Source organism: Aptenodytes patagonicus, chromosome 29 (assembly GCF_965638725.1).
Source record: "Aptenodytes patagonicus chromosome 29, bAptPat1.pri.cur, whole genome shotgun sequence".
Taxonomy (NCBI): Eukaryota; Metazoa; Chordata; class Aves; order Sphenisciformes; family Spheniscidae; genus Aptenodytes; species Aptenodytes patagonicus.
The window spans coordinates 619990-632989 of NC_134977.1; the positions used below are offsets into that span (position 1 = coordinate 619990).

Here is a 13000-nt window from a genome sequence, read left to right on the forward strand (position 1 = left end):
GGACAGAGCCACCAACCCCCCCCCCAGGAACAAGAGGTGGGTGCCGGCCCCACCAGTCCCACCTCTGCAGGGCTGTGCCTGACCTCAGCGGCTCCAGGTTCCCTGAGCCGAAGCTCTGCTCAAGCCAGTGGTGATGGCAGAGGGAAAAGGACCTGGAAACAGGGTCAGGGTAAGAAATGTCATTCCTCCAGCTGGGAGTCCCCCAGGCCTGTCCAGGCTCGTCCAGCTCAGACACCCCTACCTGCTGGCACAGCTGGGTGCTTCCCACCTGGTATGGGATCTCCACCTGGAGACAGGACAATCTCAGACCCTGACCCCTGGAAAGCCACCAGGGCAGCGTGGTCCTGGTCCCAAAGGGCACCTGGGCTGGACCAGCACCCTCACACCACATCTCTCAGTGCAGCCAGAAAGGATTCATAGTGTGCTGCTGATGTCTATCCCCTCCCTGATACCTCTCCCTAGGCAGGCACTCTGCTGCCAAGCATTGTCCCCAGGCAGTGGGCGGGGTGGGTCTGTGGTGCAGGGCAGTGACCTGAGCTCAGGTCCAGCACAGCTGCCTGCCTCTCTTCTGAGAGGGGGCTCAAAAGAGGCACAGCACAGCCCTCCTCACCCCACAGCCAGGCCCTGGGAGGGCAGGGCAGGCCCACAGTGCCTGGAGAGGACAGGACCAGTGCTCCAGATCCAGCCTGTACCCGCCTGAGGCTGGGCAATCAGGGAAAAAACACCCTTGGAGATGCTGGGGATTGAACCCAGGACCTCCCACATGCGAAGCAGGCACTCTGCCACTGAGCTACATCCCCTTGGCGCCTGCCAGCAGGAGAGACACTCTCCTCCAGTGACATGTCTATGACAAGCACAGCCTGTTGTCCCCTGGGTGCCCAGGGACCCTCTGCAGAAAATAGCACTTGAATCCTCCTAAGATGGGGGAAGACAGTCCTACCTCACCACTGGGGCCTGATCCTGGCACAGGGCTGCACTGCAGAGCACTGCCCCTTCAACGTCCCTGCAGGGCAATGGGGCAGGAGGATGCTCTTGCTGCAGCACTTCTCCCATGCTCTGACCCACTCTGGGGTTGATGGAGAGGAGAAAGCCCCTGAGCCTCCTCTGCCACCCAGGGCAACACCCACCCCTCTGTGCCACATCTGTCCCCGACTCCACTGCAGGAGCAGAGCAACAGGGTTAGGGAAATGCCCCCCTGGGGTGAGGTGCCCCCAGGCTCTGATGGCACCCCAGGGTGTGTGGTGGGGGGACATGAAATTTCACACGTCCTCATCCAGGTACCGGGCCTCCCCCTGCACCCCTCTTCCCACCAGCATCCCTGGAGGTGGGGTGAAGGGCAGGCTTCCATCTCCATGGGGCTGATGCCCAGAGAGGAGCACATATGCGTTTCATCAATCATTGCAGCAGGGGGGCAGAGGGGGCCAAGAAACTCTGCTCAGGACAGTGTGTGACCGAACAACACTGACGCCCATGCACTACAGTGGACGATCCTCAGCACAGCTTTGTCAACTGTCCTGGGCACATCAGAGGTCTTGCTGCGACAGACCTCCAGAGGAAGGATGCTGCTGTTCAGGCCTCAGCTCCAGGGAGTGCCTCTCCCTGGGACTGGGGCGATGGTGGCCTCTGGTCTGGGAACTGAGGACCAGGTGAAGGAGGTGTGTGAGGTGGGGAGCAGCCTGTGCACCACTGAGAATGACAAAGAGGAGACAGACAGGATCTTTGCAGAGGTCCTGCAGAGGAGAGATCCCAACCCCTGTGGAGCAGGGAAGGAGGGGCAGCTGGGGACCACCCCAAAAGAGCACTGAATGGAGAGGCCTGCCCAGGGGGAGGCTGGGGACTTGTGGTGCTGGAGGAAGGCTCCTTCTAAGCTGCAGATCTGCAGCTACAGAGCAGGGACCGTACTCTGGCAAGAGGGGAAGGAACAAGCAGGGCTGGGGCAGGCTGGAAGGCGGCAGACGGGCTCTGCAATAATCTAAGGGAGAAAATCATTGCTGAAGCCCGGGGTTGAACCAGGGACCTTTAGATCTTCAGTCTAACGCTCTCCCAGCTGAGCTACTTCAGCCCTGCCCCAGCAGCCCTTGTCCCTGTGCCACCCATGCCAGGCCACAGGCTGACACACACAAGGAGTGCTCCTCAGGCAGGTTCCCAGAGAAAAGCTGTGCCTAGCCCCAGGCAGAAGGGACCCGGCCCCTCCCTGCCTCCAAAGCCAGGTGGGCTCCAGGTTTGGGTAGATGCTAGCTTACACTGTGCGGGCCAAGATGTGTGTGGGCCTAGTACAAACATGACAGTGGCGAAGGCAAGTGGACAGGCCAGACATGCGCAACTACAGAGGCAGAGGGTGGAAGAAGCACGGGGCCGGTGGAAGACCTTATCTCCTTCCCCATGGAAGGCCTGCCCCCACCCTTTTCTCCTTGGCTGAACTTCACTCCTTTGTTCTCAACTCTTCCACCTCCTCCCCCCGAGCAGCGCAGGGGGATGGGGAATGGGGGTTGTGGTCAGCCCATAACAGTCCCTCTCTGCTGCTCCTTCCTTCTAACACTTTTCCATGGGATCCCTCCTACGGGCTACAGCCCTTCGATATAAACCTGCTCCAGCAGGGACTATCCTCAAGCAGCCATTCTTTCAGGAAATATCCGACGACTCCGGTGTTGGGTCCTCCACAGACTGCAGGGCTTACCTTCTCCACTGTGGTCTTCTCCATGGGCTGCAGGGAAATACCTTCTCCACTGTGGTCTCCTCCACGAGATGCAGGGGACCATCTGCTCTGGCACCTGGAGTACCTCCTCTCCCTCCTTCTTCACCAACCTTGGTGCTTGCAGGGCTGTTTCTCACACTTTTTTTCCCTCGTTCCTCTCCCACTCTGGCAGTTGTGTCCTTTCTTAAATATGCTTTCAGAGGTTCCACCAGCTTTGTTGATGGCTTCAGTTTTTGGCCAGCGGTGGGTGCATTTTGGAGCCGGCTGGAACCAGCTCTGTCTGGTATGGAGGCAGCCCCTGGCCTCTTCTCACAGAGGCCACCCCTGCAGCCCCCCCTGCTGCCAAAACCTGGACATGGACACCAATACACAGTGTAAATCTTTGCCTTGCTAAATGACGTCCCCTGCTCTTCCCTCATCCACAAATACAATTTACTCGCTGGGGAGGAAGAGAGAGAACAGAGAAGGCCCTGAGGCTGTGCAAGCACGGTTCAGCAATAGCTACAACATTGGAGTGACATTTGATTTCTTCCAGTCTTCAGAGGACTGTATTGTGTGCACACCTGAACTGAGGCAAGAGGAATCTCACCAGCTGTGGGTTTGTGGCAGGCATGGGAGGGAGCTGAGTCCCTGTGACAGATGCACTCGACGCCATGACTAAACTAGTGGTAGTTTGATTCAGGCTCCAAAGAAGGTAAAGGCCTAGGTGAAACCGGGCCAAGAACCTCTCTAGTTCCGATCTGTTCTCTGGAAACCCACACAGGAACAGAGTGACATGGTGAGCATTGATGCACATGGGTTTGGAAACTGGAACAGCGACCACGCGATTAACACATGAATAGCAGGTGGTTCCTCCAAGACTCATTTATCAAGGAACAGAGAAAGTTGTGGGTAAAGGAGTCTCATGCCTACCTTTTCCATTGCATGTAAATTGGCTACGAGCCAAGCACTTTATTCCATAAATGTGACGGCCTAAGTGAGCCTTCTTTGAGCTCTCCCTGCTAAGCAGCTGGCTGCGCGACGGTGATCTCCCCTGGAGCTGGGACACCTCTCAGGGTTAATCCTCAAGGTTGAGAGACCTCTTACCAGCTGCAGATCTTTGGTAAGTGACCAATATCGTGCATAACCTTGTATGATAGTGCACTAAGATTTTGTATTGCTAACTTTGATTTTGCATTGGTAGCTTTGAATCATTGTTATATCCTTTGTGCAGTAAGTAATAGAGTGAACCTTGCCATTGAACTTGTTAAGTTGCAGTAAAACCGCTTTTGCTGATACCTCTGGTGGTGGTTCTTTAATTGACCTAAATCACCCATTCGTGACCAATTGGTGTAGTCAGCAGCCTTCTAAACCAGGATCCACGACAGACCTTGTTGCAGCCATAAAATATATAAAGGAGGCTTGTGAGAAGATGGAGAGAGACTTTTTACCAGGGCCTGTAGTGATAGGGCACGGGGTAGCGGTTTTAAAATAAAAGAGGGTAGATTTACATTGGACATAGAAAGAAATTTTTCATGTTGAGGGTGGTGAGACAGTGGAACAGGTTTCCCAGAGAAGTTGTGGATGCCCCATCCCTGGAAGTGTTCAGGGTCAGTTTGGACGGGGCTTTGAGCAACCTGGTCTAGTGAAAGATGTCCCTGCCCATGGCAGGGGCTTTGGACTGTATGATCTTTAAAGGTTCCTTTCAAACCAACCCATTCTATGAGTCTATGAGTCTATGATTCTGTGATTCTATTTTTATCAACTTCCCTCTTTTAGCATCAGGCAGGTGAGTAGAGGTTCAGAGAGAGGAGAATAGTCAAGGGCTGAAAAAACAGGTACAGGGCAGGGCACCCTGGTGTGATCTGCCTCCCAGCCCTGCATCACCCCAGGTGTTGATGGCATGGACCTTGCATCAATGCCATGGTGTTGTCATTCAGGTAGTGGCACACGGTCACTGGACCCCCTTGAGAGGCCCTGGGGTGTCCGCCCCACACCAGCTCTAGCAGGGCATGGCTTTCCTGGAGGTTCGGTGCTGTGTTTGCTTACTGAGTGGGTTGTGTTTGGCACCCGGGCACCTGGCATGGCACTCGAGGTTTTTTTTTTTTTTTTTTTTTTTAATGGCATTAAAATGAGAGGCCTGAAATAAAAGTCTTCAGTGCAGGGATGTGGATGTGTCTTAGAGTGATTGGAGCTTTGGTGAGTACATTGGAGAGAGAGAGACCTGGGTCTCCTTCTGGGGCGCTCCTCGGTTTGATCAACTCAGGGAGATATTTAACAAGGCACATTCAGGTGCCCTAAACATCTGGTGTCACTGTGGGTGGCTGCAGGGGTGTGAAGCTGCGTGTACCCTCAGGGGTGCCCAGGGCTGTCATTCCGAACAGGTTTCCTGAGCCCCAGGGGGCTGTGTGTCAGGGCAGGCTGCCTGCTAGGGTCAGCACTCAGACTGCCCGGGGAGCTCGCCACAGCGCTGCGGGGAGAGGCTCTGGGTGGAAGGAGCGATCCCCAGAAGGGCAGAGTCTTTGCTGTTGAGAGGGTGCCACGTGGGTCAGAGCTATTCACAGCTCCAGATCACCCCAGGACATCTTTAAGGACGGTGCTTCAAGGGGAAGATCAAGGCAAGGATTAATATAAAGATAAGGTGATTTCCCGAGTCTGACTTTTCAATTTCCTACTCTTGGGCGATGGGAGGGGAGAAATGGAAAAGGAGCTCTCAAGTTTGAACAAGTCACTGAGACTCCTGAACTGTAACTTTGAGTGGTCAGTAGGTCTGCCAGGAGCCTCCTCAAGTGCCTTCAGCCACGTCTCTTCCTAGGGACAGCACCAGCATCACCTTTGCTGGATTCATCAGGGCTGTTCTGACCTGCCCTTTTCCACCTGCATACAAGAACATGCACCCAGCCAGTGCCCTGACAACAGACATGTTTCTGTAGGGCCAAGGTGAGTGCACAGAGGTTGGGATGGGCTCTGTGAGTGATGATGGGAAAAAGACATGGGACAGGGAAACACCTCCTAGGAGGAAAATCTCCAGGCAGCAGGGATAATGTTAGGGAATGAGAGGAAACTAAAAGCAGAGATGTTGTGGGAGGGAGAATGCCAAAAACTCCTTATGATCCCCTCCAATGCAGGTCCCTTCCTCTGAGAAAGCCCCCTTGACTCCCGTCCCACCCAGCAAAGCCTCTGCCCTCAGGGCCGTGGGGTCCAAGGCACAAACCACCTCCTGTGCAGCCAGCACTCCAGCAGAGCTGTGGTGCAGCTCTCCAGCCACATGCCCATTTCCATCTGCAGCGCACAGGGGCTGAGAGCAACTGCCCAGCAATGTCTGGGAGGTGGCACAGCTGGGTAAAGGTAACACTTTCCTGAGTGCACAGCTGCCTCTCCGCTTGCCTCTCTCAGCCAGAACCTCAGTGTATTTTTCCTTGTTTCTCCACCTATCTGTGATATTGTTACTGTTGTCTTGTTCTTGCTGTCAGGCTCTCTGGGGACGGGAGTTTCAGCTGCAGAGTCACACACTGATCTTGTGGGCCCTGCCATGCAGGTGTGTCCATGGAAATGAAGTGTCCCAGCTTTCCCCTGTGGGGCTGTGGGGAATGCAGCCTGTGGAGCTGGGGAAGGAGCTGGTGTTTTGTTAGTCAGATGCCATCGCTAGGACACTTGGCTATCTCCTTGAGGTGTCCTTCCAAGCTGTGAGTTGCCCTCCAAATTGCCACCCTGTCCTGTAGCATCTTTGTGTTATCTGAAAGTCCCACAGAGAAGCACAGAGATGCTACAACCAAGGAAATGCTGTGGGGTTGGTGAGATGAGCCATGCGTGTCCGTGGCTAGAAGTGGGGTGATGAGACCTTGAAAAAGGGTGAGATATTTAGTGGTCTGTGGTTGATCTGTCTGCTCTCAGCATTGCCTGGTGACTTTTCAGGGTAACGTGGGAGCGTGATTACCCTCCATCTGAGAGTGGTGTAATTCCAGGGCAGCTGGGAACAAGACAGAGGGACAGATCAGCTCCCCTCACTCTGCTCTAAGCCACAGGCAATCCTCTGGCTTTGCAGAACTCACTCTGCTCTCCCTGAGTGGAGCAGAAATGCTGAGGGTTTCTGATGTCCAAGAACACTCCCCAGGTGAGATGGGGGCAGCTGTAAAAAAACCCAAACCTCTCAAACTGCATTTGCCATCCCCATTCCTTAGCACTGAGAGTGCAGATGCTGACTAGCCCTCTGCGTTAGGAGTAGTTTCATCTGACAAAGTCAAACACCAGGACAGGCCCCTGCCCCCACGTTTCCCATGAACCCACTGCTGCAGAGCAGGGCTGACTCCTCAGCATTCGGTGGGCAGAGGCCCTTCTCCTCACGGCACGCTCAGCCAGCATCAACCAGGGCTCTGGGAACGGAGATGAGGAAAGTCTCCTGGAAAAAGAAAACGGGGTGTGTGTAGCAGGGGGAGTATCTATGGGAAACGACTTTGACTTTGCTCAGAGAAGCCTCCCCTAACCGATTGTGTTTTCCTCCTTGGTCAGGTCCCCATGCCCAGAGGCACCAAATGTCCAAAAGCTCCATCACCCAGTTCCTCCTCCTGGCATTTGCAGACACCCAGGAGCTGCAGTTCTTGCACTTCTGGCTCTTCCTGGGCATCTACCTGGCTGCCCTCCTGGGCAACGGCCTCATCATCACTGCCATAGCCTGCGACCACTGCCTCCACACCCCCATGTACTTCTTCCTCCTCAACCTCTCCCTCCTCGACCTGACTCCCACTGGGTGGTCTTTTGCACCACAGCACTACCCCTTGAGTGACATTTCTTTCTCCTCGTGTCCAGGATAGACATCCCAGCTGAACTTTGTAGCTTTGTCCTGCTTTATTCCACTATGGGGAAACTCGCCATCATCTCTGAAACCACTCTTCAAGCAGTCACACGTTATTGCTACAGTGCCCTGAGCGCCCACGTCATGAGGCTAAAGGAGCCAAGGTCACACAGTCTCTGCATACAGGCCTTGAAACCCATCTTGGCAGACCTCCTCTGGACCCTCTCCAGTTCCTCTCCACTCTTCCAGAAAAAGGAGCCCCACACCAGGACACACTAGTCCAGATTTGATCACAACTCTGCTGAATCAAGGGAGGGAGGTAACTCCCCTTGCCCGGGTGGCCACACTCCTCCTAATGCAGCCCTGTATGCAGCTGGTCTTATTCATGGTGAGCATGCTGCACTGGCTCCCGTGGCAGCTCTCGTAGCGTCCATGGCCTTCTCCTCAGGGTCACTCCTCAGGCAGTCAGGTCCCAGCTTGCCCTGATGCATGGGGTGATTCTGCCCCTGATGCAGGACTGGGCACTTCTCCTTCAAAAACTTAGTGAGGTTTTTGTTGGCCAAATCCCGGAGTTTCTCAAGCTCCCCACGGACTGAAGCTTCATTGTGTCAACTGTTAATACGTGTGTGTAGGTGGCTCACCCTGCCCAGTGATGCCTCTAAGAAGACGACAGCAAAGGGAATTGCAGGATATGACAGATAATAGAAGGAGGTACTAGTTTAATGGACTTGCTGACCACGGTAGGTATTCCCATGGCAGCCACCCCAGAAACACCTGAGGGCACAAGGCAAGCAAAGCCAGGGCCAGGGGGTAGAGGGAAAAGAGGTGGGCTCTTTGTGTGGGAGGATTTGAGGAAGACCAAAGGGAAGAACTTGAGAGGGGGAAAAGAGGGAAAGAAAAAAGAGGAGGTAAGGCAAAGGATCAGATGAGGACTGTTTGGGGGCACCTGTCAGGCAGCCCTGAATCTGAGCAGGGAAACCAGAAAGCTGGTTAATGTTCAAGGATCACCTCCTCCAAGCTCAGCAGTGATGCATCCCAAAACAGAGGAAGTGTCCTGGTTTTGGCAGGGATATCCTAGTAGCTGGTACAGTGCTGTGTTTTGGATTTAGGATGAGAACAATGTTGATAACACACCGATGTTTCAGTTGTTGCTAAGTAGTGCTTACACTAGTCAAGGACTTTTCAGCTTCCCATGCTCTGCGGACTGAGAAGGCTGCAGGTGCACAAGAAGCTGGGAGGGGGCACAGCCAGGACAGCTGACCCAAACTGGCCAAAGGGCTATTCCATACCATGTGACATCATGCTCAGAACATAAACTGGGGGAAAGTTGCCCGGGGGGGCCGCTGCTCAGGGACTGGCTGGGCATCGGTCGGCGGGTGGTGAGCAATTGTGCTGTGCATCACTTGCTGTGTATATTATTATTATTATTATTTTATTTCAATTATTAAACTGTTTTTATCTCAACCCACGAGTTTTCTCACTTCTACTCTTCCAATTCTTTCCCCCATCCCACTGCGGGGGGGGGCGGGGGAGTGAGCGAGCAGCTGTGTGGTGCTCAGTTGCCGACTGAGGTTAAACCACGCAGTCCTTTTTGACACCCAACGTGGGGCTCAAAGGGTTTGAGATAATAACAGATGAACTGGAGCGCATTAAGGAATTTATATCTGTTAACAGTTGCGGGTCACAATGTTGGTTCATCTGTTCTCGATATTGGTTTGTCTAATCCGCATCATGCTCTTTTTTTTGCTGTACGTGTTAGAGATTGGTGTTGGGTTTTGCAGTTTGCTGTGGTCTGTGGTGATTAGTGATGTTTTGCCTGGGAGGTTTGTTATTAAAACACTGACCTTGAGCTTAACCTGGTATTTGAGCTTCGTGCTGAAGCCATTAATGTACTTGGTGTACCACTTTGTGGAGACAATTAGCAATTACAGTCCTTCCTCTGAGAGTTTTTTTATGGAGGAAATACAGAATGGCAGTGTCACTACCTTCTTCTATGACGTTTCCTCCTTCATTACAGTAACTTTTCAGTATCTTGAACATCCTTGGGTAGTTAAGATACTTCCATTGGTATTTCTTGGGAATATTGTTTCGGTTTTGTCTAAACTTAATAAGCAATTTAAGAATATCATCCAGAGATCTGCCCCAAGGCTGGATAGTTATGAGTGGCAGGGTGTGTGGGATAGGATGGGCAAGTACCTAGGCCAGTGGGCACCCCCAGTGTTTTGGAACTTCACCCCTGAGCAAGTGCAGAATCCTGAAAAGTATAGTAGAATAGTTGGAAGAAGTATGCTGTCACCCTGGCAACTCCAGAGAGACACAGATCACTGCAACGTGCTGGGGCCTGGCCCATGCCTATCAAGCCCTGTTCAAGATTATTCAGTACCCTCAAGGGGGAGAGAAGGTCTCTGGATCCGACGATAAAACAACAGGCCCTGCAGCCACTCCGACCCTGGCGATACGCCCTGCAGCTGAACCAAAGAGCCAGCCTGTGCCGGTATCAGTCGCCCCTGTACACAAGAAGAAATCTTGGAAGCGGAAGTCGGCTCGTTTAGTAAGGGAGGAAGAAGAAACTTCTAAAAGGGAGCCAGAGGAAGAAGTGGATGAGGCAGACTACCCTGGAGAAGGGCCATCACAAGAACAGGAGGAGGAGGGCTGGCCACTGCTCGGGGAGGAAGAAGAGGAAGAACTCAAATGAGGAAGTAACCACCCAATCCCTATCCCTGAGTGAGCTGCGAGATATAAGAAAAGATTTCAGCCATCGTCCAGGTGAGCATATTGTCACCTGGCTGCTCCGATGCTGGGATAATGGGGCCAGTAGCCTGGAATTAGAGGGTAAAGAAGCCAAGCAGCTGGGATCACTTTCGAGGGAAGGGGGCATGGCGATTGGAAAAGGGACGCGAGTCCTCAGCCTCTGGAGGCAACTCTTGTCAAGCGTGAAGGAAAGGTATCCCTTCAAGGAAAATGTCATATATCCTCTGGTGCAATGAGGTGGCTGAGTTTATCCTGCAGCCAGGAGATCCGTGCAGGACAGCTCAGGCCTGACGGTCAGGCTGTGCTGCAGCGCAGCACAGCACAGATTGGTGACCTCTGGGTCTTCAAAGGTCTTCTGGTCAGGGTCACGTCACCCTCCAACCTCACCGTCATCACTGTTGTTTGTGGCACCCGCATCCTCGTCTACCTGCTGCCCAGAACAGACCCACTGAGGCAGCTCAACAAAGTGGACTTCTTCTTCTACACCATGATGCCTTTGGACAACCCCCTTGTCTACAGCCTGAGGCACAGGGAGGTGAGGGAGGCCCTGGGGGAAGGGCAGCCCTGGTCAGCACTCAGCGCTCACTGTGTTACTAGAGCCCAGTGAGGAAACGGTCCCTCTGGGAAGTGCTGAGGGTAAAGCGTGGGAAGGCACGTTCCCTGCAGCAGCTATCCCTCAAGGAGACTTCAGCGCCAGGAGGTCTGCGATTCAGCCCACGCTGAGGTCAATGCTAAGGCTGGCCACGTGCAGTTTGCCTCCATGGTCTGTCCAGTGCCGTTGGAGAACGTTCCTTGGCTGGCATATCACCTTGGGGAGAGGAGCCATTCCTCAAGCCCAACTCCTGCCGAGCGCCTGCCTCTGCCTCCTATTGCAGCACACCCCTGGAGGAGCTGTATATGTCTGCGGTGGGGACATCTGTCCATGAGAGCGTGTCAGCAGAGGATCCCCTGCCATCCCATGGTGCTCTGGGAAGCAGAGTCTCCAGAGGCAGGGCTTCATTTAGGCTTGCCTGGAGAGCTTGAGCTCAAACATCTCTCCAAGCTCCTTGTGCCAGTATCCTCCCTCTCTCCAGGCCTGCCCTCGTGATGCAGCTCAAGATGTCATTCTCCAGCCTGATGAGCCAAAATAGGGCAGGCCCAAGTCTCCTCCCTCCTCTGGCCAGGCCCAGCCTTGGGAACCAGTTGGTCGCAAGAAGCAGCTGTAATGAGAGGGAAGAAGTTTAGGCAAGAGGTGGTGGGGAGGCATGGCCCTAGTTCTGGCTGGGGTCTGAGACAGCATTCCCAGGAAAGTCAGGGACATCCCTCCCCACACCCTTCCCGCCCTCCATCCCCCGAGGAGTCAGGCAGCCCCAGCTCCAGCTGTGCTCCTCTGGCTCCAGCTGTGCTCTGCCCCTCACCCTTCACCATGGAGTCCAACGGGTGGGGAAGCCCCACATGCCCCAGCGCCTTCAACCCTTGGATGAGCAAACTTCCCCCCTCACCCCTCCGTCCTTGCCACAAAGCCCTTACCCGTCTCTGCTCCTTGGGGCTTGGGGTGGCGGGGACAGGGCAATCTGGGAAGGCAGGAAAACCTGTCGGCAATCGGGCAGGACACTGCAGTTCAGGTGGGGTTGGTCCTGGCCTCTGGAGGGATTTCTGCCTGGCCTTTTGAGAGCAGCAATAGGGACAGCCACATGCGAGCGAGACACCCAGAGTGCCTGTTCTGCTCCCAGAGCAGGGAACGTCCCACAGCCCGATCTCTAGGTCCCAGCACCCCAAGAGCCTGGGTCCCCCAGCCCTCCATGCACAGGGAGTGCCTGGGGACCTCTCACCTCCCACCGAGGTAGGGTGGCACAAGGAGGCAGCGCAGCCTGGCCATGCCCTGGAGGACCACAGCCACAGGATTGGGGCCGTGCTGGTCTGGGGCCCCTGGGGGCACTGTGCCCCTGTGGGAGCTGGTCCTCACCTCCTGGCCAGTGTCACCAGCTTCCCTCCAGCCCCCCACCCGGCCCAGAGCTTGCTCCTCTCCCAGGAGTGGCGCAGGAGGGGGCTGCTTAGGGTAGGCGAGGTGTCAGGGTTATGCTTGTATCTGCTGAGAAGAGACTATGCTCTGTAAATTGCCTGTCTTCGGGAGCTGATGTTGCTGCTGCTCTTGTTACTGCTGTCCGGAGAGCTAGTACAACTGGCTAGCAGGCAGAGCTCAGCCCCTTTGAGATGTTGCCTGCCGGAGTCTTCCCACTCCATATTTCTTCTGTTTTCCTGGCCTGTCCTGACGTGAGAAACCTCCGCAAAAGGCATTTAATTCCAAGGACTCCACTCCATGGGGACCTCTCTGCCCTCGCCTCTGCACTCTTGCTCCCCTGCTTTCTTTCAGGAGATGCAGTGGAACCACCACGTCCGATCCGTACAAGCAGTAGGTTGGGGGAAATAGGAGATTCTGGCAGCGCCGAGCAGCTCTGTGGGGTTGGGAGGAGGACACTTGGATGCGGCAAACACTGCTGCTGCCCGTGGTGTGTCCCTGAGCCATCTCTCTCTTTGTTTAATGGGTGAGGTGCAGCGTCTTTGACACATTCATCCACTTTCTGGGTTTGCTCAGGGGGCTCCCAAAGAAGCGCCTGGGCCTGATGCCCCTACGAGCGCAGGCAGTGGGAGCGCAGGAGTCTGCAGCCAGCTTTGCTGCTGAAGGGGTCTGTGTGTAGAATGGGACTGTGAACAGTAAGGGAGTGGCTAATTTTGGTTACTCTCCTTAGAGCAGAAATGCCTGTCTCAAAAGTGCACCTGTCGCAAATTGCTTCACTCTTCCA

General features: G+C 54.5%; 1 protein-coding gene and 2 non-coding genes across 3 annotated transcripts in view; all 3 read right to left on the reverse strand.

Annotated features, from left to right (window-relative positions):
• LOC143171637 (scavenger receptor cysteine-rich type 1 protein M130-like) overlaps nucleotides 1-13000 on the reverse strand; it is an 82603-nt gene that overhangs the window by 37495 nt on the left and 32108 nt on the right.
• TRNAA-CGC (transfer RNA alanine (anticodon CGC)) lies at nucleotides 729-800 on the reverse strand. Its single transcript has one exon. It is a non-coding gene; the product is annotated as a tRNA-Ala (tRNA).
• Nucleotides 1990-2062, reverse strand: TRNAF-GAA (transfer RNA phenylalanine (anticodon GAA)). The gene has a single exon. It is a non-coding gene; the product is annotated as a tRNA-Phe (tRNA).